The sequence below is a fragment of the Dermacentor andersoni genome, chromosome 3 (genome assembly GCF_023375885.2).
Source record: "Dermacentor andersoni chromosome 3, qqDerAnde1_hic_scaffold, whole genome shotgun sequence".
In the NCBI taxonomy this organism is placed as follows: Eukaryota; Metazoa; Arthropoda; class Arachnida; order Ixodida; family Ixodidae; genus Dermacentor; species Dermacentor andersoni.
Genome location: NC_092816.1, coordinates 128,225,025 through 128,245,377, shown reverse-complemented (window position 1 = coordinate 128,245,377; position 20,353 = coordinate 128,225,025). Strand labels below are relative to the sequence as shown.

At 44.7% G+C, this 20,353-nt stretch overlaps 1 long non-coding RNA gene across 1 annotated transcript; it reads right to left on the bottom strand.

Moving 5' to 3' along the window:
• Nucleotides 1–12,949: 12,949 nt before the first annotated feature.
• LOC140216402 (uncharacterized) lies at nucleotides 12,950–18,423 on the bottom strand. The gene is made up of 2 exons (XR_011893067.1): nucleotides 18,277–18,423; nucleotides 12,950–13,159 (listed from the first exon to the last, which is right to left on the bottom strand). It is a non-coding gene; the product is annotated as an uncharacterized lncRNA (long non-coding RNA).
• Between the last annotated feature and the right edge of the window lie 1,930 nt (nucleotides 18,424–20,353).

Genomic DNA, 20,353 nt, shown 5'->3' with positions numbered 1-20,353 from the left:
GTTCTACGCCCTGGCTATAATTAAATCTTTAAAGTTTGTTTACCACACACTGCAACCCTTAATTCAGGGACTGGTGGCAGCACCATAAAATGAGTAAGGACACATCGTAGGCCACCAGGAGCACCAGCACATGTTTGTTATATACTACAAGTCTGCATAAAACAAGTACAGTTTTAATGAAGTGACGGTCCTGAACGTAGCAGCAGACTGGCACCCACGGTTCTCCAAGGCATGTCATAGTGTTTTCTACTGAGATTAGCTCTGAGCTTGCGTGAACCATAACGTGCCACTATAGCTCCGCTCAAACAGCGTGCTGTTATATAATTTACCTCTGCTAGTATAATAGTGGTGGGTAACTGGTAATAATATATAATTGTCACTCTTCGGCTGCTCATCCCTTCACTGGTTCTAATCACAATAAAAAAATGCTCCGCCAACGTATACCATTTCAAGGGGTAAAAACAGCAGCAGCACACCATCCGCCTAGTCAATATTTTATTAGCTGAAATGGTTCACGACAAGTTGCTTTCCCAACTTGACCTCCGCACTGCGCATTTTTTTCGCCCCAACAGTTACGGACGTAAGAAAGGCAGGATAGCACCATGGAAAACCGCGCAAGGTAATAGGAGGCAGAGAGCTCGGTGTAATACTGGGCGCTTGTTATTGCTGGGACATTATTTCTCCGCACAAATACATTGCAAGATTCACGAGTCGGTGATCGTGTATATTTTACTGCGTGTTAAAGGCAGTGAACAGGCATAAAGTGTGAGAAACACTGAATGTGACATCATCTGCGATTAAGGGTTATACAGTTCTAGGTACCTTTGTCTGTGTGATCTGATCTATGTGAAAACGACGATGCAATTTGTACCCCGCTGAAGATGGTTAAACCTCTCCAAACTGGGCAAATCATGGAGGCAGGTACATCGTCCGACAGCTTCCACGTAGCTTTAGCTGCTATGAGGATAGGACAGGGAAATGTTAGCTTATCCCAAAGATGGTACAGTGTAAGGCGCCGTCTCAATGTTCTATCTGGCGGGATGGCAAGAATTCGAGAAAGTCGCACTTGACGCAAGCACCGAACTTCTGAAAGAGTTAGTTGGCTTCGGCACAAAACAAGTATTACGTTTCGGAAAACATGATTTTAGGGTGCTAAAAAGACACACGGAAAAGGTGTAACACACACGGACATACAGAGCGCCAACTACCAACTGATTCTTTGAAATAGAAGATGGGGCATGGTGCAATTCCTGCGCACGCGCAACACAGGCGACATGACGTGCCATTGCAGGGGATTATCTCTCTCATTACATCTTTGCTTCAAACAAGTGTATATGAGCGTCATACAACGTCACTAAGGTTTTACTCACACACGTTGTGCCTTTTATTTTAATGCAGCATGCCTCGAAGATTTTACGGGCAGTTTCATTTCCGCTCCAACCAAGTGATTGAATAGTGCAGCAATATAACCTGCATATGGGAGATGGATCAGCTTATGGCATCATCATCATCATCATCAGCCTGGTTATGCCCACTGCAGGGCAAAGGCCTCTCCCATATTTCTCCAACTACCCCTGTTATGTACCCCGCTTATGGCATACATTACCTAAACATATGTGGTGTCTCACGGCTACGCTGATCGCGGTGACGACGGCAAAAATTTGCCAGATATATCCAGAGAATTACTATTCGGATAAAGAAACGACACATTTAGGAATGACGGTGTACCTAAATATAAAAGTACATATTTTAGTACAAACGTTCCTATCGTGGAGTTGAATATGGTCATTTCTCGACATATTTCTCGGATGCCTCGCACTATAGCCGTAGTTAAGAGGTAGCAATATTGCAAAACTTATTAAGCGGAACGCCAAGTATATATTCACGTAGACTGGATATCTCGACACCGGTGCAGATCCCAGGATCCTGATAAGAGAACCTTCTTTCAGCATCCACAATTTTGAGTTTCGCGTATTCATGTGCTCCAGCTTATATTTGATCAGCAATTAGCAAATGTTAGTTGAAAATTATGTAGAAACCCTCAACCAGTATTGTCACTGTACAGCGAAAAGCCTAAACGAACAAGCAAACTAAGGATCGAGAAACGAGTGAGAGAGCCAGTGAGAGAGAGAGAACGAACGAACGTTTTCCTCGTCGAGTCCGACCCCCGATTATCAACCGCCAACCAACCAATAACCAACCATGAAAACGGTCAAAAGAGCCAAATAAGCTGTTCCCTTTAATGTTACCACATAATTTTTTGTCGCATATGCGTATGTCTACCACCCTTAGTTACATCTTCCCGAAAAAGACACATTGCAATCTCCGCTGCACTGCCTTTCAAAATTTTGGCTGTTTATGTTTGAAGAAGCTAGTACGACATCAACGTTGCCAACAAGAAGTTTTGACAGTATGTTCATTACTGTTTTCTCTGGGGGCTGCTGTATTTCAACAAACACGAGGATGAAGAAACCGCCTTCCTTTCATCATCATCATTATCATCATCAGCCTAGTTACGCCCACTGCAGGGCGAAGGCCTCTCCTATACTTCTCCAACTACCGCGGTCATGTACTAATTGTGGCCATGTTGTCCCTGCAAACGTCTTAATGTCATCCGCCCACCTAACTTTTTGCCGTACTACGCTTCCCTTCCCTTGGAATCTAGTCCGTAACCCTTAATGACCATCGGTTATCTTCCCTCCTCATTACATGTCCGGCCCATGCCCATTTCTTTTTCTTGATTTCAACTAAGATGTCATTTACCCGCGTCTGTTGCCTCAACCAATCTGCTCTTTTCTTATCCCTTTACGTTACACCTATCATTCTTCTTTCCATAGCTCGTTGCGTCGCCCTCAATTTCAGCAGAACCCTTTTCGTAAGCCTCCAGGTTTCTGCCCCGTAGGTGAGTACTGGTAAGACACAGCTGTTATACACTTTCCTCTTGAGGGATAGTGGCAACCTGCTGTTCATGATTTGTGAATGCCTGCCAAACGCACCCCAGCCCATTCTTATTCTTCTGGTTATTTCAGTCTCATGATCCGGATCCGTGGTCACTACCTGCCCTAAGTAGATGTATTCCCTTACCACTTCCAGTGCCTCGCTACCTTTCGTAAACTGCTGTTCTCTTCCGAGACTGTTAAACATTACTTTAGTTTTCTGTAGATTGATTTTCAAACCCACCCTTCTGCTTTGCCTCTCCAGGTCAGTGAGCATGCATTGCAATTGGTCTCCTGAGTTACTAAGCAAGGCAATATCATCAGCGAATCGCAAGTTGCTAAGGTATTCTCCATCAACTTTTATCCCCAATTCTTCCCACTCCAGGTCTCCGAATACCTCCTGTAAACATGCTGTGAATAGCATTGGAGATATCGTATCTCCCTGTCTGACGCCTTTCTTTATTGGGATTTTGCTGCTTTCTTTGTGGAGCATTACGGTGGCTGTGGAACCGCTATAGATATATTCCAGTATCTCTACATATGGCTCATCTACACCCTGATTCCGTAGTGCCTTCATGACTGCTGAGGTTTCGACTGAATCAAATGCTTTTTCGTAATCAATGAAGGCTATATATAAGGGTTGGTTATATTCCGCACCTTTCTCTATCACCTGATTGATAGTGTGAATATGGTCTATTGTTGAGTAGCCTTTACGGAATCCTGCCTGGTCCTTTGGTTGACAGAAATCTAAGGTATTCCTGATTCTATTTGCGATTACCTTAGTAAATATTTTGTAGGCAATAGACAGTAAGCTGATCGGTCTATAATATTTCAAGTCTATGGCGTCCCCTTTCTTATGGATTAGGATTATGTTAGCGTTCTTCCAAGATTCCGGTACGTTCGAGGTCATGAGGCATTGTGTATATAGGGCGGCCAATCTTTCTAGGACAGTGTTCCCACCATCCTTCAACAAATCTGCTGTTACCTGATCCTCCCCAGCTGCCTTCCCCCTTTGCATAGCTCCCAAGGCGTTCTTTACCTCTTCCGATGTTACTTGTGGGATTTCAAGTTCTTCTAGCCTATTCTCTCTCACCTTATCATCGTGGCTGTTACTGGTGCTGTATAAATCTCTATAAAACTCTTCAGCCACTTGAACTATCTCATCTATATTAGTAACGATATTGCCGGCTTTGTCTCTTAACGCACACATCTGATTCTTGCCTATTCCTAGTTTCTTCTTCACTGCTTTTAGGCTTCCTCCGTTCCTGAGAGCCTGTTTAATACTATCCATATTATAGTTCCTTATGTCCGCTGTCTTACGCTTGTTGATTAACTTAGAAAGTTCTGCCAGTTCTATTCTAGCTGTAGGGTTAGAGGCTTTCATACATTGGCGTTTCTTGATCAGATCTTTCGTCTCCTGCGATAGCTTACTGGTTTCCTGTTTAACGGCGTTGCCATCGACTTCTATTGCGCACTCCTTAATGATGCTCATAAGATTGTCGTTCATTGCTTCAACACTATGGTCCTCTTCCTGGGTTAAAGCCGAATACCTGTTCTATGGCTTGATCCGGAATTCCTCTAGTTTCCCTCTTACCGCTAACTCATTGATTGGCTTCTTATGTAGCAGTTTCTTCCGTTCCCTCCTCAAGTCAAGGCTAATTCGAGTTCTTACCATCCTATGGTCTCTGCAGCGCACCTTGCCGAGCACGTCTACATCGTGTATGATGCCAGGGTTCGCGCAGAGTATGAAGTCGATTTCATTTCTAGTCTGACCATTCGGGCTCCTCCACGTCCACTTTCGGCCAACCCGCTTGCGGAAAAAGGTATTCATTATCCGCATATTATTTTGTTCTGCAAACTCTACTAATAACTCTCCTCTGCTATTCCTAGAGCCTATGCCATATTCCCCCACTGACTTGTCTCCGGCCTGCTTCTTGCCTACCCTGGCATTGAAATCGCCCATCACTATACTGTATTTTGTTTTGACTTTACCCATTGCCGATTCCACGTCTTCATAGAAGCTTTCGACTTCCTGGTCATCATGACTAGATGTAGGGGTGTAAACCTGTACAACCTTCATTTTGTACCTCTTAATAGGTTTCACAACAAGACATGCCACCCTCTCGTTATTGCTATAGAATTCCTGTATGTTACCAGCTATGTTCTTATTAATCAGGAATCCGACTCCTAGTTCTCGTCTCTCTGCTAAGCCCCGGTAGCACAGGACGTGCCCGGTTTTTAGCACTGTATATGCTTCTTTTGGCCTCCTAACTTCACTGAGCCCTATTATATCCCATTTACTGCCCTCTAATTCCTCCAATAGCACTGCTAGACTCGCCTCACTAGATAACGTTCTAGCGTTAAACGTTGCCAGGTTCATATTCCAATGGCGGCCTTCCTTTAGGGATCCTTTAATACGGTCAACACTTTCATTGAATAGACTTGAATATAGTTTTGCGCCTAATCTATTAATGGCATGTATCTCACGAGCAACAAGAGTATCTTTTGTTGAAATGCACTCGGTGGCTACTTTTGGCATGACGTCGCGTACGATATAAATATTCAGAAGACTCAAAGTACTTCGCCTAGCTCGCACAAGAATCCCGGCCAAATACCTCTTTACAGCCTTTTTATTACTTTAAGGACATTATCGAGAGGACATCATGCAACTCAAGATAAACGTGCATGGCGGGCCAGGCTTACCTTCAGTCCAGCGCTGTATGCGTTTGAAACAGAAAGGCCGAAAGGTTGCAGGGCGAAGTGGAAAACAAGACACTGATATCAAGCAACAAGTGTGCTGTGAGCGTGAGCAAACCTTTCAATTCTCGGCAATAGAGGCAGCTGGTTGTCACTGCCGCACATTCTATGTTTGCAATTATGTCCTCGGAATTCTTGCATGCAGCTGTACAATAGAGTGAGAACACAAAAAATTGCATGTCGTCCGTAACTAAGTTGCTGTGGAGCCTTGCGTCAAAGCTCCAGCTGTGTGTGAATAGCGAAAGCACGATTAGATGCGCTGCGGAACGCAGAAAGAATCATGTGCGACATCACACTTGCAGTGCGCTGGCCGATGTTGTAGTAAGCTGAAACAGTTATTGTTTTACAGATATAGGCATTTAATAATCGATATTTTTATTAATGCGCGCCCTCCTGCCCGCAGCCTTACGGTACCGTGGCGACTGGAAATCACAATGCGGCCACAGCTGGAACAGTAAATAAAGTCCATTGAAGGATGTATGAAATAGCTCGATAATGCTCAGCAGCGGCGTATTTACAAAGTGGCGTCTGAGGAGATACGACACTAAGGTCCTTATGTGTCGTTGAACATTTTGGTTTGCGCCTTTCAGTCGTAATATTGACACCGTGATATATTTGTAGTTGATCATGGAGGTTGTAATTTACCGACCGCGAAATAGAACGCTTTATCGCGAATTCAAAAGCACAATCAGTGTCACATGGGGAACCAATCCTGATCCCATTCACTACAGCCATTTGGCAGGACCTGCCCACCAATGAACAATCGCAAATGAAGGAGAAATAACTTTATCTGAAGATGCATGATGAGATCAATGCGCGAAGTGACACAGCTGCAGATAGCATTTTAGAGCGCAGCTTTTAGGCGCTGTTACGGTTCAAAACAGCATTCCTTAAGTAGTTCCCACGAGCGAGCTACCTTCTGCAGCGCCCGCTCAGATATCAGCATAGCTCTACCACCAACTGTTGACGGGTAAAGAATGCCCCTTCAGGGCGACAAGGACCACTGGATTCTGTAGTCGCGGTAACCGCCGTGAAGGCCAGGCTTCCCAGGTTGCTGCAGGCTGACCGTCGGGCAAAGCCCACCAATTGATGCAACGGGTCAACGTCATCCGTAGGAATGGCGTTGACTTAAGAAGTAGCTTTAGCTCGACTGCTGCGATCTAAATACATGTAAAAGGATAATTTGTTTTTCTCGGCAGCCACTCTGCCAAATTTGACGAGGTTTGGTGCATTTAACAGGAAAACACAAAATCTACTTACTGTTGGTTTCAATTTTTAGATTTAAATTGTCAATTGTTTATTAAGAATTGGCAAAAATCGAAACTTTTCTAAAACGAAACTATGAAGCTTATAACGCTGTAACTCAGAAACGAAAAATAATTATATAATTCTGCGAATTTCGTGTAATAGAACATCTGAAGTGGACAAAATTGATATGCTACACAGGAATCTCAAAAATTTTGAGACATGGTAATGTAGCTTTTGCAGAACCCTTGTAAACAACATACAATTCACGTAAGATGTAAGATAACATATCCAATTTGTCCGCTTTGAATGATCTAATGGGTGTCATTTACAGAAGCGCGATATCTGTTCTTGATGCAGAGCTGTGAATTTGTAAACATTGTGCTTCTATTTTCTTCGACACATCGAACATTTCAAAATTCTTGTAACAAAATTCAAGCCCTAAATCGTAATTCTGCTTCCAACAGTCACTAGAATTTACCTTGCTCTCCGATGCAACAAATTTTATTAATATTGGTCCAGTGGTTATCTAAAAAAGCGTTTTTGCTCTTTACATGTATTTGAATAGGCCGCGTCGAAGTTGGGTCCTAGCTAAAGCTTCCTTTTAAACTTAGCACAGTAGCGCAGTTGTTCTGATATCGTCGTACTCACTCCACCTTTTTCATTCCAGCTTTGCCATTCTACTGTCTTCATGCCGTCTTCATCATATCACGTTTGCTATTCCATTCACCGTCATTTCCTTCCTCGTTTTATCAATGACATTGCGTCACCGCCTTGCCTTCATAATCTTTCAACGATCGTCATTCAGTTGTAGTCATACATATGTCGCCATGATGACCTGTTTATGCCACCGTCATATTACGTCGTCTTCATACATTCGTGGTCATACTGTTGTCGTAATGCCGTTGTGCACGTTAAGTGCTTGTCCTTCTAGCTTTTAGATTCGCTATCCGATTATCGTGGTACAGTTGTCGGTATGCCGTTGCCGTCAAACCGTCGTCGAGCCATCGCGATACCATTGCGGTCACTCCAGAATTGTCATCCCGCTTTCGTCACGCCATGGACGTCATACCATCTCAGTCAGCCCTGTTTGTTCATATCACTCTCTTCATTTTATCATCATCTAACAGTCGTGGTCATGCCATCCTGGTCATTGATCATCCTTCAGTCGTAGTCATTCCGGTGTCGTATTGTGTTTGTCTCAACGCCGTAGTCGTCAAACCACAGTCATCACATAGTTCTCACCGTGCTGTCATGGTCATTTTATTCTCTCACTTCTATGATGTCATGCTGTCGTCGTTATTGCATCGCCACAATTGCATTGTCATAACTGTATTGTCATACTTTTATGCCATCATGCGCGGGATCCGCATGATAGAGTGCCAGAACTTTATGTTGAGCTGGCGTGTCACAGTGACAATGTGTCAGACTTGGCAGCGTGGCTTTCTATTTGTAAATGGACTTTGCAAACAAGGGTCTTTGCAAACACCAATGGGAGCTTTGCCTTAGCCGATTTCCACATTCCGCAAATCTTGAAAGCGATGCTTGTCTTTTTGCGAATGCTCCAGGTCACTTATGGCCGTGACTCGGTACAGCTGTCTTGCCGCATAGCTGACACGCAGGACAGCACTACTTTCGTTACTACCCTTACAGGGGTCCTGGCTGCTATACCTTGCTTCCTACCGAATTACTCGGTGATTGAAGAAATCGTTTCAAAATATCCTCATTGCAATGCATATACGTCATACAGAGCACACTTCCACTATAAAAGTAAATATTTTTATGCCTACTTTGCTAGGCTGTGGGGTCGCGCACACCTGCTTCTTCGGTATTTCGCCCAGTAAAGTGTAGTTTACTGTTGCAGTATTTCCAGAATGTTGAATATAGTCTTTTGGGGTGCAAGGGCCAAGTATGACGAAAGAGCGCCAGGACAAGGCTAATGAGTTCAAAGTGAAGCGATAAATTACGAGCAATGAATTTGACAGGGCTGTAAAGGGGCCTGAAAGGCGGTCGCTGCAAAGTGCGTTACAGCTACATGCAATAAAACTATAGCAATAACAATGAAGCATGCCAAGGACACAAGAGATGCCTTGTGAAAGAATTACAATGCACTAAAATTCGTCACTGGCTAAAAATTCCAAAAAGCACTACTGCATTAACAGAGCCCTTGAAGCGCAAGGACATGAAGTCGTGTTCTATACAAGGACAACTATAACAGCTGGATGCTCTGGAGAGAGGATGCGCTACGAAACTATTGGGCTATTAACATGCAGGACTATATCGTTGAAGAAACCTAGGACAGCTTTGGTGGTAAAAAAGGGTTCTTTACCAAGAAAGATAGCAGCATGGACAGAGAGAGAATAGCGGGATGCTAGAAGAAAATGTTTCCTCCTTTCTCTTTCGGCTTCTCGACACTCCACGAGGACGTGGACGACGGTGAGCCTCTCACCACATCTACCACAGGTTGCAGGTTGATTGCAATTCAATAGAAAATTGTGAGTACCATACAAGTTTCCTATTCTGAGACGGTAGAATAGGACATCAGTTCTTCGTGTTTTTGCAACTTCCAGAATCAGTCCACTACCCAGGATATGGCGTCTTAACGGGAGCTCATCCCGGATACGCTATAATCTGAGTTCACGCGTGGCATGTGTTAGAATTCTCCCCGCCTTGCCTTCTTCACTGGCAGACAGGTAATTGCTATGGTGCAAAAGACTAAGCAGCATACAATCAGCTGCATCAAATTTCTTTACACGCTTCACAAGAACTTCCCTTCCCAGATTAAAACATCTGTATTGGATGTGGATCCAAGGTTTGTTCTTTATTCTAATGCTATTTTCGTCCAGCTGTTCGAAAGCCTCACATCTTCTCGCGAGCACAAAGAAGTTCATTCAGTTGGCCCTGTGCTGCTTGGAGGTTAGTCTTTCTTGGTGATTAATTCTGATCTTTTTCTCTTCAAGTTCAGGCGAATCTTGGTCCACACTAACATATAATGCCTTGTCTAGGCACTTGCGCTAAGCGCAATGTATTCTACCTATAGTGGGATACAACTTTAGAAAAAAGGGGGCGTTTGCGCCTCCGAGGCGGAGGCACACGTGCATCCACCAATGGGCGCGCACTCTGGACCAACGTCATCAGCCGGACGGCCGGTGACTCCGCCTACGGAGAAGATGGCCGCCCGCGCTTCGAACTGGGCGAGGTCGCGTCAGCTGTGTGCTCGTCAGAGTGAATTCCAGAACAGTTTGTGATGGTCTATCATGCCGTAAATATTACGGCGAGCTTACGATGCGGCATTTGTGCCACGTGCGTTTATTCTGAGCCGTGATCTGGCGAAGGAACATCGCAGCGAGCATCGCTGGCGCTGCGCTACGCTTCGCCAGAAAACAGGATCCCGCGGCGACCCCTACGAACACACATCCTGCGTGTTTGTTCCATGTTGTTTTGTTTCACTCCCGAGTGAAGTTACGACGAGAAAAGTTTTCCAAAGATTGGTGCCTGCTGTTAGCCGCGGGTGTGTTCATGTACTGTGTCGCTGCGTTTTTCGTCGGATGGGGTGAAGTGATGGAGCAAAACCATTCTCAGGAGAAATCAGAAAAGTGTGCGCGCATGAAACAAACCTACGAGTGTCACAACAGAAAATATTTGTAGAAGAAGCCTTCAACGCAAAGATTTGTCACCGTCAACTTAGCGTGAACGATCATTGTCAGCAGTGAGATAGCCGAGCGTCTAGCGACGGTGTTCGAGCGTTGTGCAGCACCGTCGATTGATTGCTGTCTACCAGTGCTCAATGCACGCGCAAGCTGCAGAATGCGTGCAGTGAAATTGTGAAATCACAAAACCAAAAAATATAAATTTTATGCGATTTACAACCAAGAGTATTTATTTAAAACAATGAATTAAACATTTTTGTACCTTCCTGCCTCGCCCCAGGTTTGTAATGGTTGCGATAAATGCATTGTTTTATATAAGTACTTTTTCAATAGCAACTGATTCATTTTAAGCTTGGAAAACGAGTAGTAGATACGCCGTGTACATGTGAACAAGCGCAAAAGCCTTGCAGAGCTGCTCTTTTACTTTTGTCACTTGCAATGAAGCTAAAGAGCAGACTACGGGCAGCGTTGTAGAAGGCACGAGGTTATTTTTATCTCGCGATCCGGCATGTGCTGTAGCACATGAGAGCTGTGCTAAACCAGTCATCAAACTACAAGTCTTTATTTATACCGAGAATTACGCCTTTCAGGAGCACGATTTTTCGAGCGGGACTATTTTAGTCGCGGAGGCAATCGGCTGTCGCGCTTCGGTCATCTCGGCGGGGCCTCCCCTCTTTTCTAAAGTTGTATCCCACTATGCATACTCCAGGGACTGCCAAATTAAAAAAAATGAAAGATCGAAAGTGGTTGTTGGAAAATTACAGTAGTAATGTTTTCAGGAGGTTAATCCACATCTTACCCTATTACACTATGTGCGAACAAGACAAGGGGCACGTTAAAAGGACATTAAAGAGAAAAATTATTTGAGCGGCGTTAGTGAATTACCTTTCAATATACGAAAGACCACATCCTTACCGAGAAAGCACTGTTGGTACGCCAGAGAAGACGCTACAACAAAATACGCAACTGCAAATTGGCGACACCACTTTCCACTTTCCGCACCAGCTCACCACTACGTCATCATTTTTGACGCCGTCTGCTCCGGCCTACCACACTTGCATCAGAAAAAAAAATTAACTACATCGTATTCTAAAAAAAAAAAAAGAAGCGTACTGAACTTAGGAAGCTTCAAGAACATTTATTGAACCACAACGGGCCGAAATGCGAAAGAAAATACTTTGTAACCCGTGACGTCAAAATGACGTACAGCCCTTGAGATTTCGGCGCGGCATTCGAAGTTGGAACACTGACCCTCACACGTTCTTCTAATAATCAACAATTACCGCAATATCAACGAAGAAACGGCTCGTCAAGAATAACCCTTGTAAATAACTTATTCAGTGTTTCTTTTTAACGTTTCTTCAAGCACTCCATGTTCTAGAAAGGTATGCATGGGAGAACATATGCAATAACTTTTCATATTTACCACGATAATTTTGATGATGCCTACTAAGCAGAAATTATTTTCTACCAGCAGGGCACGATGCAATCGCACACGACCGTAACAAGTGTAACACCCTATATTCTACAAGAATTTTGTCTCCAGGATTTCGAATCAGACTTATTTATTTATTTATTTATTTATTTATTTATTTATTTATTTCAACATACTGCAGGCAGCAATGCTGCCTTAGCAGAAGAGGTTTACATCGAGTTCAATGACAAAGATTTCACAAAGGAACCTACATTTGCACGATCAATAAGAGACACTGGCAGACAATTGCAATCTTCAATTGTGAGCGGAAAGAAAGACTTCTGAAACATCTTCGTCCCCGCAAAGTACGGGCGGATAACATTCCAGTGATTAATTCCAAAAGACCTGTGTTGTGCGCGGGAAAGAAGTTTTGCATGGCAGACGGATTTTCTTCTGATAGATCAAATACAGCATTTTTGGTCTCGCAATCTTTCGGCGGACACGGAGGGGTTCCAGATTCAGTTGCTGCAACATGTTAGTAACATATGAAGAAGGCCGATAGTCAGATAAAATAAATCGAGCAACGAGGCGCTGAATTCGTTCTACTTGTGCAATATCTTTAACGTAGTATGGGTCCCATACTGCGGAAGCGTACTTAAGGACTGGTCGAACCAAAGTGCGGTATACCTCGAGTTAAACACTTGACGGTGAGTCTTTTAATTTGCTGCGCAAAAAGCAAAGTTTATTAAGCACTGTTGTACAAATGTTTTCCAAATGTTTGTCCCATTTTAAGTTGTTTGTGATAGTTAGCCTTAGATATATGACAGACGTTACTGATTAAATAGTTTTATTAGCAATGTGGTACGTACTTTTCATATCGCTATCGAACTTAAAAGTAGAGTTATCATCAGTATTTGCCAGTCTAAGCCATGAAAACTCGGCGCTAATTCATATCTCCTTGAATTTATTAACATATATTGCTATAGTTTGTCACGATGTTTGCCCCGAGCGCATGTGCGCAATGTCTGGCTGCCACTTGCGTGCTCTCTTTCTATCGACCAAGGACACGAACGCCCACTGAAGGCTCACGAAAAAGCTGAAGCTTCCAAGGACCCAGAACATCTCGTTGTACGAACCAAGGTCGTCCCTGAAGAACCCTGAAAAAAAATGAGAGAGACATGTTCAGTAGCCCAACAGAAAGAGGACGTGATCTTGGACTTAAATCAGTGCTACAGGTCTTGCAAGAAATTAAACAATTTATACACACCAATGGGCAGTTTGGCAGAAAACACAAAGCACTGACACCGAAAACACGGTTGAGTGTTACGCATGACAACGCCACACGGTGTTGGAACTACACGTAGGGCCGACTAACTAGAACAAGATGCCCTAACTAGATTACCGCCCTTATGGGCGTTAATACGCCATGTAGGGTCTGTTGGAATCGCACAGACATCATTTTGCTTGCCCGTAGAGAGCCGCGCAAGCAAAATTACATCGCTTTCAGGTTTTAACATTGGTATTGCTTTACCATTTTATCATTTACATTCTGAGAAGATTTAAGATAAAGGTCATCCTGTAAATCCTGTTTCATGCCGCTTATGTGCAGGCTGCCATACTAAATTATTATTACTGCGATAGGCGACTCCAACTATATGGAGACTCCAGGCTCATCGCCACAACAACAACGCAGCTCCAGAAATTGCAGGAACAGCATGTACACGCAAAATCAGGCTAGCAAGCGCAAGCATCCAATACAGATATCCCGTCTCGCAGGAATTCTGACGTCCATGCGCATTAAACACGTAAGCCGCAGATTTAAAAAAGAACGACAGGTTAGTTAGCGGTGTTTAACACCGCTAACTAACCTGTCGTTCAGTGCAACTAACTAACCTGTCGTATAGTGCAACTGCGCGACAACCGCAGTTGACCATTTGAGCAAGATTTTGTACTCCACACAGACTCTCAGAGCAATGGCGTCTGCGCGTCTTTTTCAGAGGCCACTGCGGGCAGTACTGTAGCGGATGCGGATGACGTGCGCATCACATAAAAGTCGTCCTTGGCAAAATGGCGAGTCGATAGAGCACAATTCTTCGTCTTCACGGTTATGAAGAAAGCGTAGACGGTACAGAAAAGAACGTACAAGAACGATGATGATCAACCAGATGTATGGCACATATCCACAATGAAGCAAGCGCCTAGAATCAGACACTTTCTGGAAAGAAAGTCTCGAAAGCACCAACGGCGTCACTCCCAACAAGATGCCCGCCGTGGTTGCTCAGTGGCTATGGTGTTAGGCTGCTGAGCACAATGATAAAATGTGTTATGGTTCAGGACACACACGTGTGTGTGTGTGTGTGGGCGACTCGTGGGTGGCTGAAAGGTGAAGCCGATTTAACTGCAAGTATAATATATATATATATATATATATATATATATATATATATATATATATTGGGCATGCCTATTACAGACAAGTCCACCTACTTGCTGTCCACATGTTGTCTGCAGACAATCTGTAGCCTAGCTCTACATGGAGGTGACTGGTGGGTGACTCATGGGTGACTGAAAGATCAAACCTATTGAACAATAATTATAAAATGTGTCATGGTTCAGAACATGTAATATATATATATACATCTACACACACATACACTGTGCATGCACATTACAGACAAGTCTACCTGCAGTCCGCACAGTGTCTGCAGACAATCTGCAGACTATAGTCTACAGAAAGGTCGAGTCTACAGGTACGTGACAGGGGTGACTGGAGAGTGACTCGTGGGTGACTGTAAGGTCAAAACCATTTTTGTAAGGGCCTCATAAATGAACCTCTTCGATGCATTCTCGAAGTACTGTGCATGTTCCACTGGGCCTGTTGAATTGGAATTCCGGCGTTCGTGTTGTTCTTCTCTTCTCGTTCGTGTTCAGTTGTGCGCTGGAACGATGTTTTAATATGCCAGGAGGCTCTGTGCCGTTCTAGAACGATGCAAAAGCATCTGCTAACTTTCTTCGATAGTTCGAGGAATCGAACACGTGACAGGCGTGGACTTTACGGTGCCGCCGCTAGTTGGAACAGGGAGTGCAGTAGGAGTTGCGCAGTGGGAACAATTGGTTGGATTTAATGTTGACGAAAGCATCAAACGGTCAGCCGTCGAGATAAGCAAGAGTTTAGAGTATCGGTAGAAACAAGCAAAACCTGATTCGTTACTGGCATAGGTAGGGGTATAAGGTAGATGGAGAATTTACGAGGACGAGAAAGCAATTACCGGAAATGTGCACAAAAGTGCCAGATTGAAAAGCATGTACAGCATCCCCGAATACCCCAAGCAGCTAGGTGAACATTTTTCATCGCAAAGATTCAAAGGGCATCCGAATAAACCATCAACGTTATCATGATCATCGTCGTCGTTAGGCGTGAGAGAAAAGAGCAAGGCTGCACACAAGTTTCATCGTTTCCATTACAGCCTGTATCTTAATTGCTTCAATGCTAATCACATCAACGTCATTATTCATCGTGAGATGGGCTATGCCGATTTTTGTTTTAAATTTAAAGCATGTGTTTGCCTAGTAAGAGGGAATGTCAAACGGGAGGCCAACCGACCCTATTAGAAAAGGTTACTTATTTGCAAACGAATCTCATGAAAAATGAATATGGAATGGGACCGCTTTCTACCAGGACCAGTTTGTCCCGATCGCACCCCGTTCGGAGATCGTTGTTCGGCTCGTTTGTTCGGTTACCAGCGCGCGCGATTGGCCTACTCCGCGTCGACATCGCCAGCGGCGGGGCACGGCCACGTTTTTGGTGGCGTCAAAATGACGACACGCTCCTGTCAATCATCTTGCGACCGAGCACGTCGTCTGCCAGGCGCCGAACCCTACGGGAGTTCGGAAGTTTGGAGCGACCATACGCTCGTTACGAGACCGGCTTCGCATGCCGCGTCTGGTTGATTGGATTGGATCCAAACGGTGGCTTCGGCAGCTGAATAGCACGTTCAGATTCCATCCATAGCTTAATTCGACAAAAATCGCGCGTGCGTTGGGAACATATGTTGTTGCGATGGCGTTGCTCAAGGAAGAAGGAGAGCGGGTGGCGGTGGGAAACGCGTTTGAAGAAATAGCCGAAAGCGAATTCCGGCGTTGTTTTCGCTTCTGGAAAAAAATGGTGCGTTTTTTTTTTTGTGCAGCGAAATCGGCCCCATCATCGGTGCCAGCGAGCCACTGGAATGTTGTTGCTGCCTCATGAAAAGTGCGCCACTGTTCCCGTCGTTCCTTCTTTTCTTTTTACTTCTCGCTGTGCGCGACACCACCTGGGAACGACACAGAGAAACTAATAGTTATAAATTGAAGTAGTCATGCGTACTGCTATTTGAAAACTTGTTTAGCTTCTGAAGGAAAAAATTCATTTTTTAGATAAAGATTTCATTCGTTCGAAGACGAAAAACATTTCGTTTTGTTGTATACTCTCTGCAAGCAGACGACAAACGAGGGAAGTAAACTTCCGGAGAGTTCACCGCTTGCCAATTGGCTCCTCTCCGCGCCGTTCTCAGAAATTTTGCATACTGCCACTTTGTGACGTTGCAGCAACCGAACAGAACGCGTATCAGACAAAGTTCTCCGATCGCGCCCCATGTCGTCGGATGCCAAGCCCGTCGGCCAGCACAGTCACACGCAAACAACAAAACAATTATATGGCGGCCATAACTCGTTAATTTTGACTGAACAGGTTAAGAAGCGATGAAGCTACCCGCGTCGCCAAGTTCAGACAAACTTCGACAAGAAAAAAAGCACCACATATGAGGGGGACGTATTTCAACAGGTGAACTTTACGAGCGCGCCTTTCTACACATTTCAAGAGCGGCATTGCATTGCGAGTGATAGCGGCGTCAACGCCCCCTGTAACGATGGGCGCTGAAGAGAAATGTATTTATTATTAATAATAAAACTGAACAAACTGCTATTTACGTAACTAGTCACGAATATATAAAATTGGCCAGTAATTTTATTTTCGTTGAATAAATCTTACTGTTTCTCGCTTAAATTACAAACAAAAATGCTTTTTTATTTCTAATGTTTGTTCCCTCCAAACATAGTCGCGTTCAATCGCTGCTCCCATAACCACCCTTCCTGATGTCGGTGACAATTTGTACTGAACCACTTTTCGCCCGAAGTTTCGCGACCTATTTGGATCGACCTTGCGTGCTTTATTGCGAATGTGACGTCATAGCTATCTCACCGACTAGTGTCTGCGCCACTGAACACCACACGTGACTGCGGAGGAGGTGGAGCCTCGTCAGGAGTGTATAAAACGAGCACATTCATGACGTGCCCAGGTTTAAAACGGTATAATATTTTCGCGGTGTCATACGAAAGAAGTCACAAGTACCTGCGCAATTTTAGGTTTCATTTTTGCTCTCGCGCAAGGTATTGCGCCGAAAAGCGGTCACGCCCATATTGCGCATTGACGTGGCAGCCGGAGTGGCGGCAGTGGCAGCGGCGGCGGCGGCGGCTGTCGGTGACTAAAGCTTTATTGGTGACTAGGCATGGTGGAGCCTGCACGCTCTTGCTGCTCGCGAGGACATCCGCGGAAGTAAGCCATTGTGGAAGAAGCACGTGCCGCTGCGCCGTGTTCAGGAGGTCGCCTTAGTGCCCCACGTGTACTTGCCATTGCGGTTCGTTATGTCTTGCAAGAAATCTATCCTCGATTGTACAGCTTAACGCATTACCAACATGCCCTACAAAGAAGTCTAACCCCGATTGTGTAACTTCTTGTATTACCGTGTGTGCAGCAGGCTTTCGCCTTCTTCTGTTACAAGGGTCTAACGGCTTACGAACATTTAGTGTTTGTTCTGATGAGCAAAAGTTCGCCCAATCAGGAGTTCAGTCGTGAACTAACCGCTCCGCAGTAGTATCATGAGCGCCCAGATAAGCGCTTCGTCTGTCTTAGTTACGTCCCGTTGTCCAGCGCTGCTACACGTTTTCTTCAGACATGTGCCAACCAACCCAAGTTAGCACGTTATTGCGAGAATAATATGTATTTTGGCAACCACTGCTGTGAGAAATTCTCAAGCATTTTAGTAAGCGTTGCGCAATCCTTCTCAAGCTTCGATTCAACCGTTCTTCGTTTTTCTGCATGGCAGAACAAGCTTTTCTATCTTTTTACACCAATCCAAACTCACCAATCTTCTTACATTTTTGTCGCTCTCACTTCTCTAAACGGCACCACTTATGCACTGTGCATGCAAGCAGCAATAAAAGAAAAAAGGACGCTCACCTACGAAAGGGGCCTTTGCTAAGAGTGCTGGTCCACATAGGCCGCCCAGGACGGTATACCCTGCAGCAAGTCTCTCGATTCCCAAATACTGTGCCATCAGAACGCTCTGCATGGTAATGGCACAGCCGAGAAATAAGGCCGCACCTAGACACGCCGCTAGCAGGACCCAGTAGGACTCGCAGAATGGCAGTGATATAATGCACAAGCCCAGAAGAAAGTAATTCAATATCATTAACGTGGATCGCTGCAGGAGCCCACGGTCGGTGAAGGTAGGAAAGACAACCCTTCCCACAAGATCAGTGATAGACGTGTAGGTTATGAAAGACACGGTGTTCTCTAGGGGCATCCCCTTGTCCATGGCGAAGTCGACGATCGTGGAGAAGAAGATGTCGTAGTTGTAGCTGAACGCTAGCGACGTGATCACGAGAACGTACATCATGGCGCACTTGAGCACTCCGCGAATATTCCTTAGCACTGCCGCGGTGGCGGGCACCTTTCTTGTCCCTAGCTCTAAGCCCGTTGTGAATATTGACGGCCTCCTTGTCTCCTGTAAGCCCGTTCTCCTCTTGATTCTGTCCCTCCTAACCCAATGTGGCTCCTGGAAGGCGAGACTCAATGCGACCATGTTCATGAGAACGCCACCAAATAGCAGCAGGCTGCCTCGGAAGCCGTAGGTGTCTTTAAGGTACAGCAACAGATGGGAGAAGATGAACGCCGAGGCTGTGGAGCCGGCGAACATGATACCGTTGGCTGCACCACGGTACCGCTGGAAGTACATGCTGATGAGTATTTGCAGCATGGTTGTCACTGTGCCAAGGCCCAGACCTGCGCATAGCATGCACAAAACAACGTCATGAAACTAATACGATATTATGCGAAAATCTGCAGGACAAATGATATATGGCTACGCACAAAACAGTTCTTTGTCGTTATGCACGCACACGAGCCCTTCACGGAATTAGACGTTCAAATTAGCATTGACATGCCTTGTTCACAGGCATAGGCTTTCTGTAACAAGTTCACAGACATTTCGGGCTGCATACTAAAGGCGGTCTATGTGTATCAGTTGCCGCCCTTCTTTTGCGACTTCCGTAGCCACTTGACGACCCTCCTCTGACATACCAGAACCTTACACAAGCCGCGAATGATAGTACTCGGTACAAGTAAATTGCGCAGTGACCAGGAGGCAATGTACATAAATATAACAGAGAACGTAACTCAGTGAGATGAACGGAGAAAACGCAGTGCTTTAATTTACACTCGTTTACCCGCATCTATTTGCAGGTTTATGAATCTAATAAGCACTCGTTCATAGTCACCCACGTTTGCTTTTTTTTTTCTAGCTGGGCACTCACTGTTCCTGACACTGCTATCCTCCCACTCATGAACGCTCATTTGTGCTCGCAATCACTTACTGAGACTAGCCGCAGTGGCCCAGTGGCTATGCAGTTACACTGGTGAACTCGAGGACCTGGGTTCTATGTAGTCCGCTGTGGTTGTATTTTATTGGTGACGCAATGCATAAACGTCTCTGTATTTAAATAAAAAGATGAATATATGTGTATACTGCGGCGTGCTTCATAATCAGATCGTGGTTTTTACACGTGATAAACCTGAATATATTATTTACATTTCACACATTATTCTTGCATTTACGTCCCCTTTTTCACCCGCATATTCAAATTCCTCAGCCTAATTTGCACTTTCGCATGAAAAATGTGTGAGAATGAGTATGAATAACGTCACTCGCATGAACCTGCCGACCTTAGTGTATTTTACACAGCTCGTGGCAACGAGCATCCATTCAGAATATCGGCAACGACGCAACTCCCCTCGTGTTGTTCTTAATATGCCCGCGCCCAGGATTTCTCATCTGGTTCCATGTAGAATACTTGCTCCAGAAGAAGCATACATCACTCACAGTATGAACCACTCTTGAAATGAATAGTTATGCAATATTTGGCTAGTAATTAGTGCACAATAAATACAAAAAGGTATGCTTTTTATCTACGAATGGCAATCTAATGCACCCTATGAGTTTTTTAGTTTTGATAAAGTAGAGGTGTTCTAGATACGG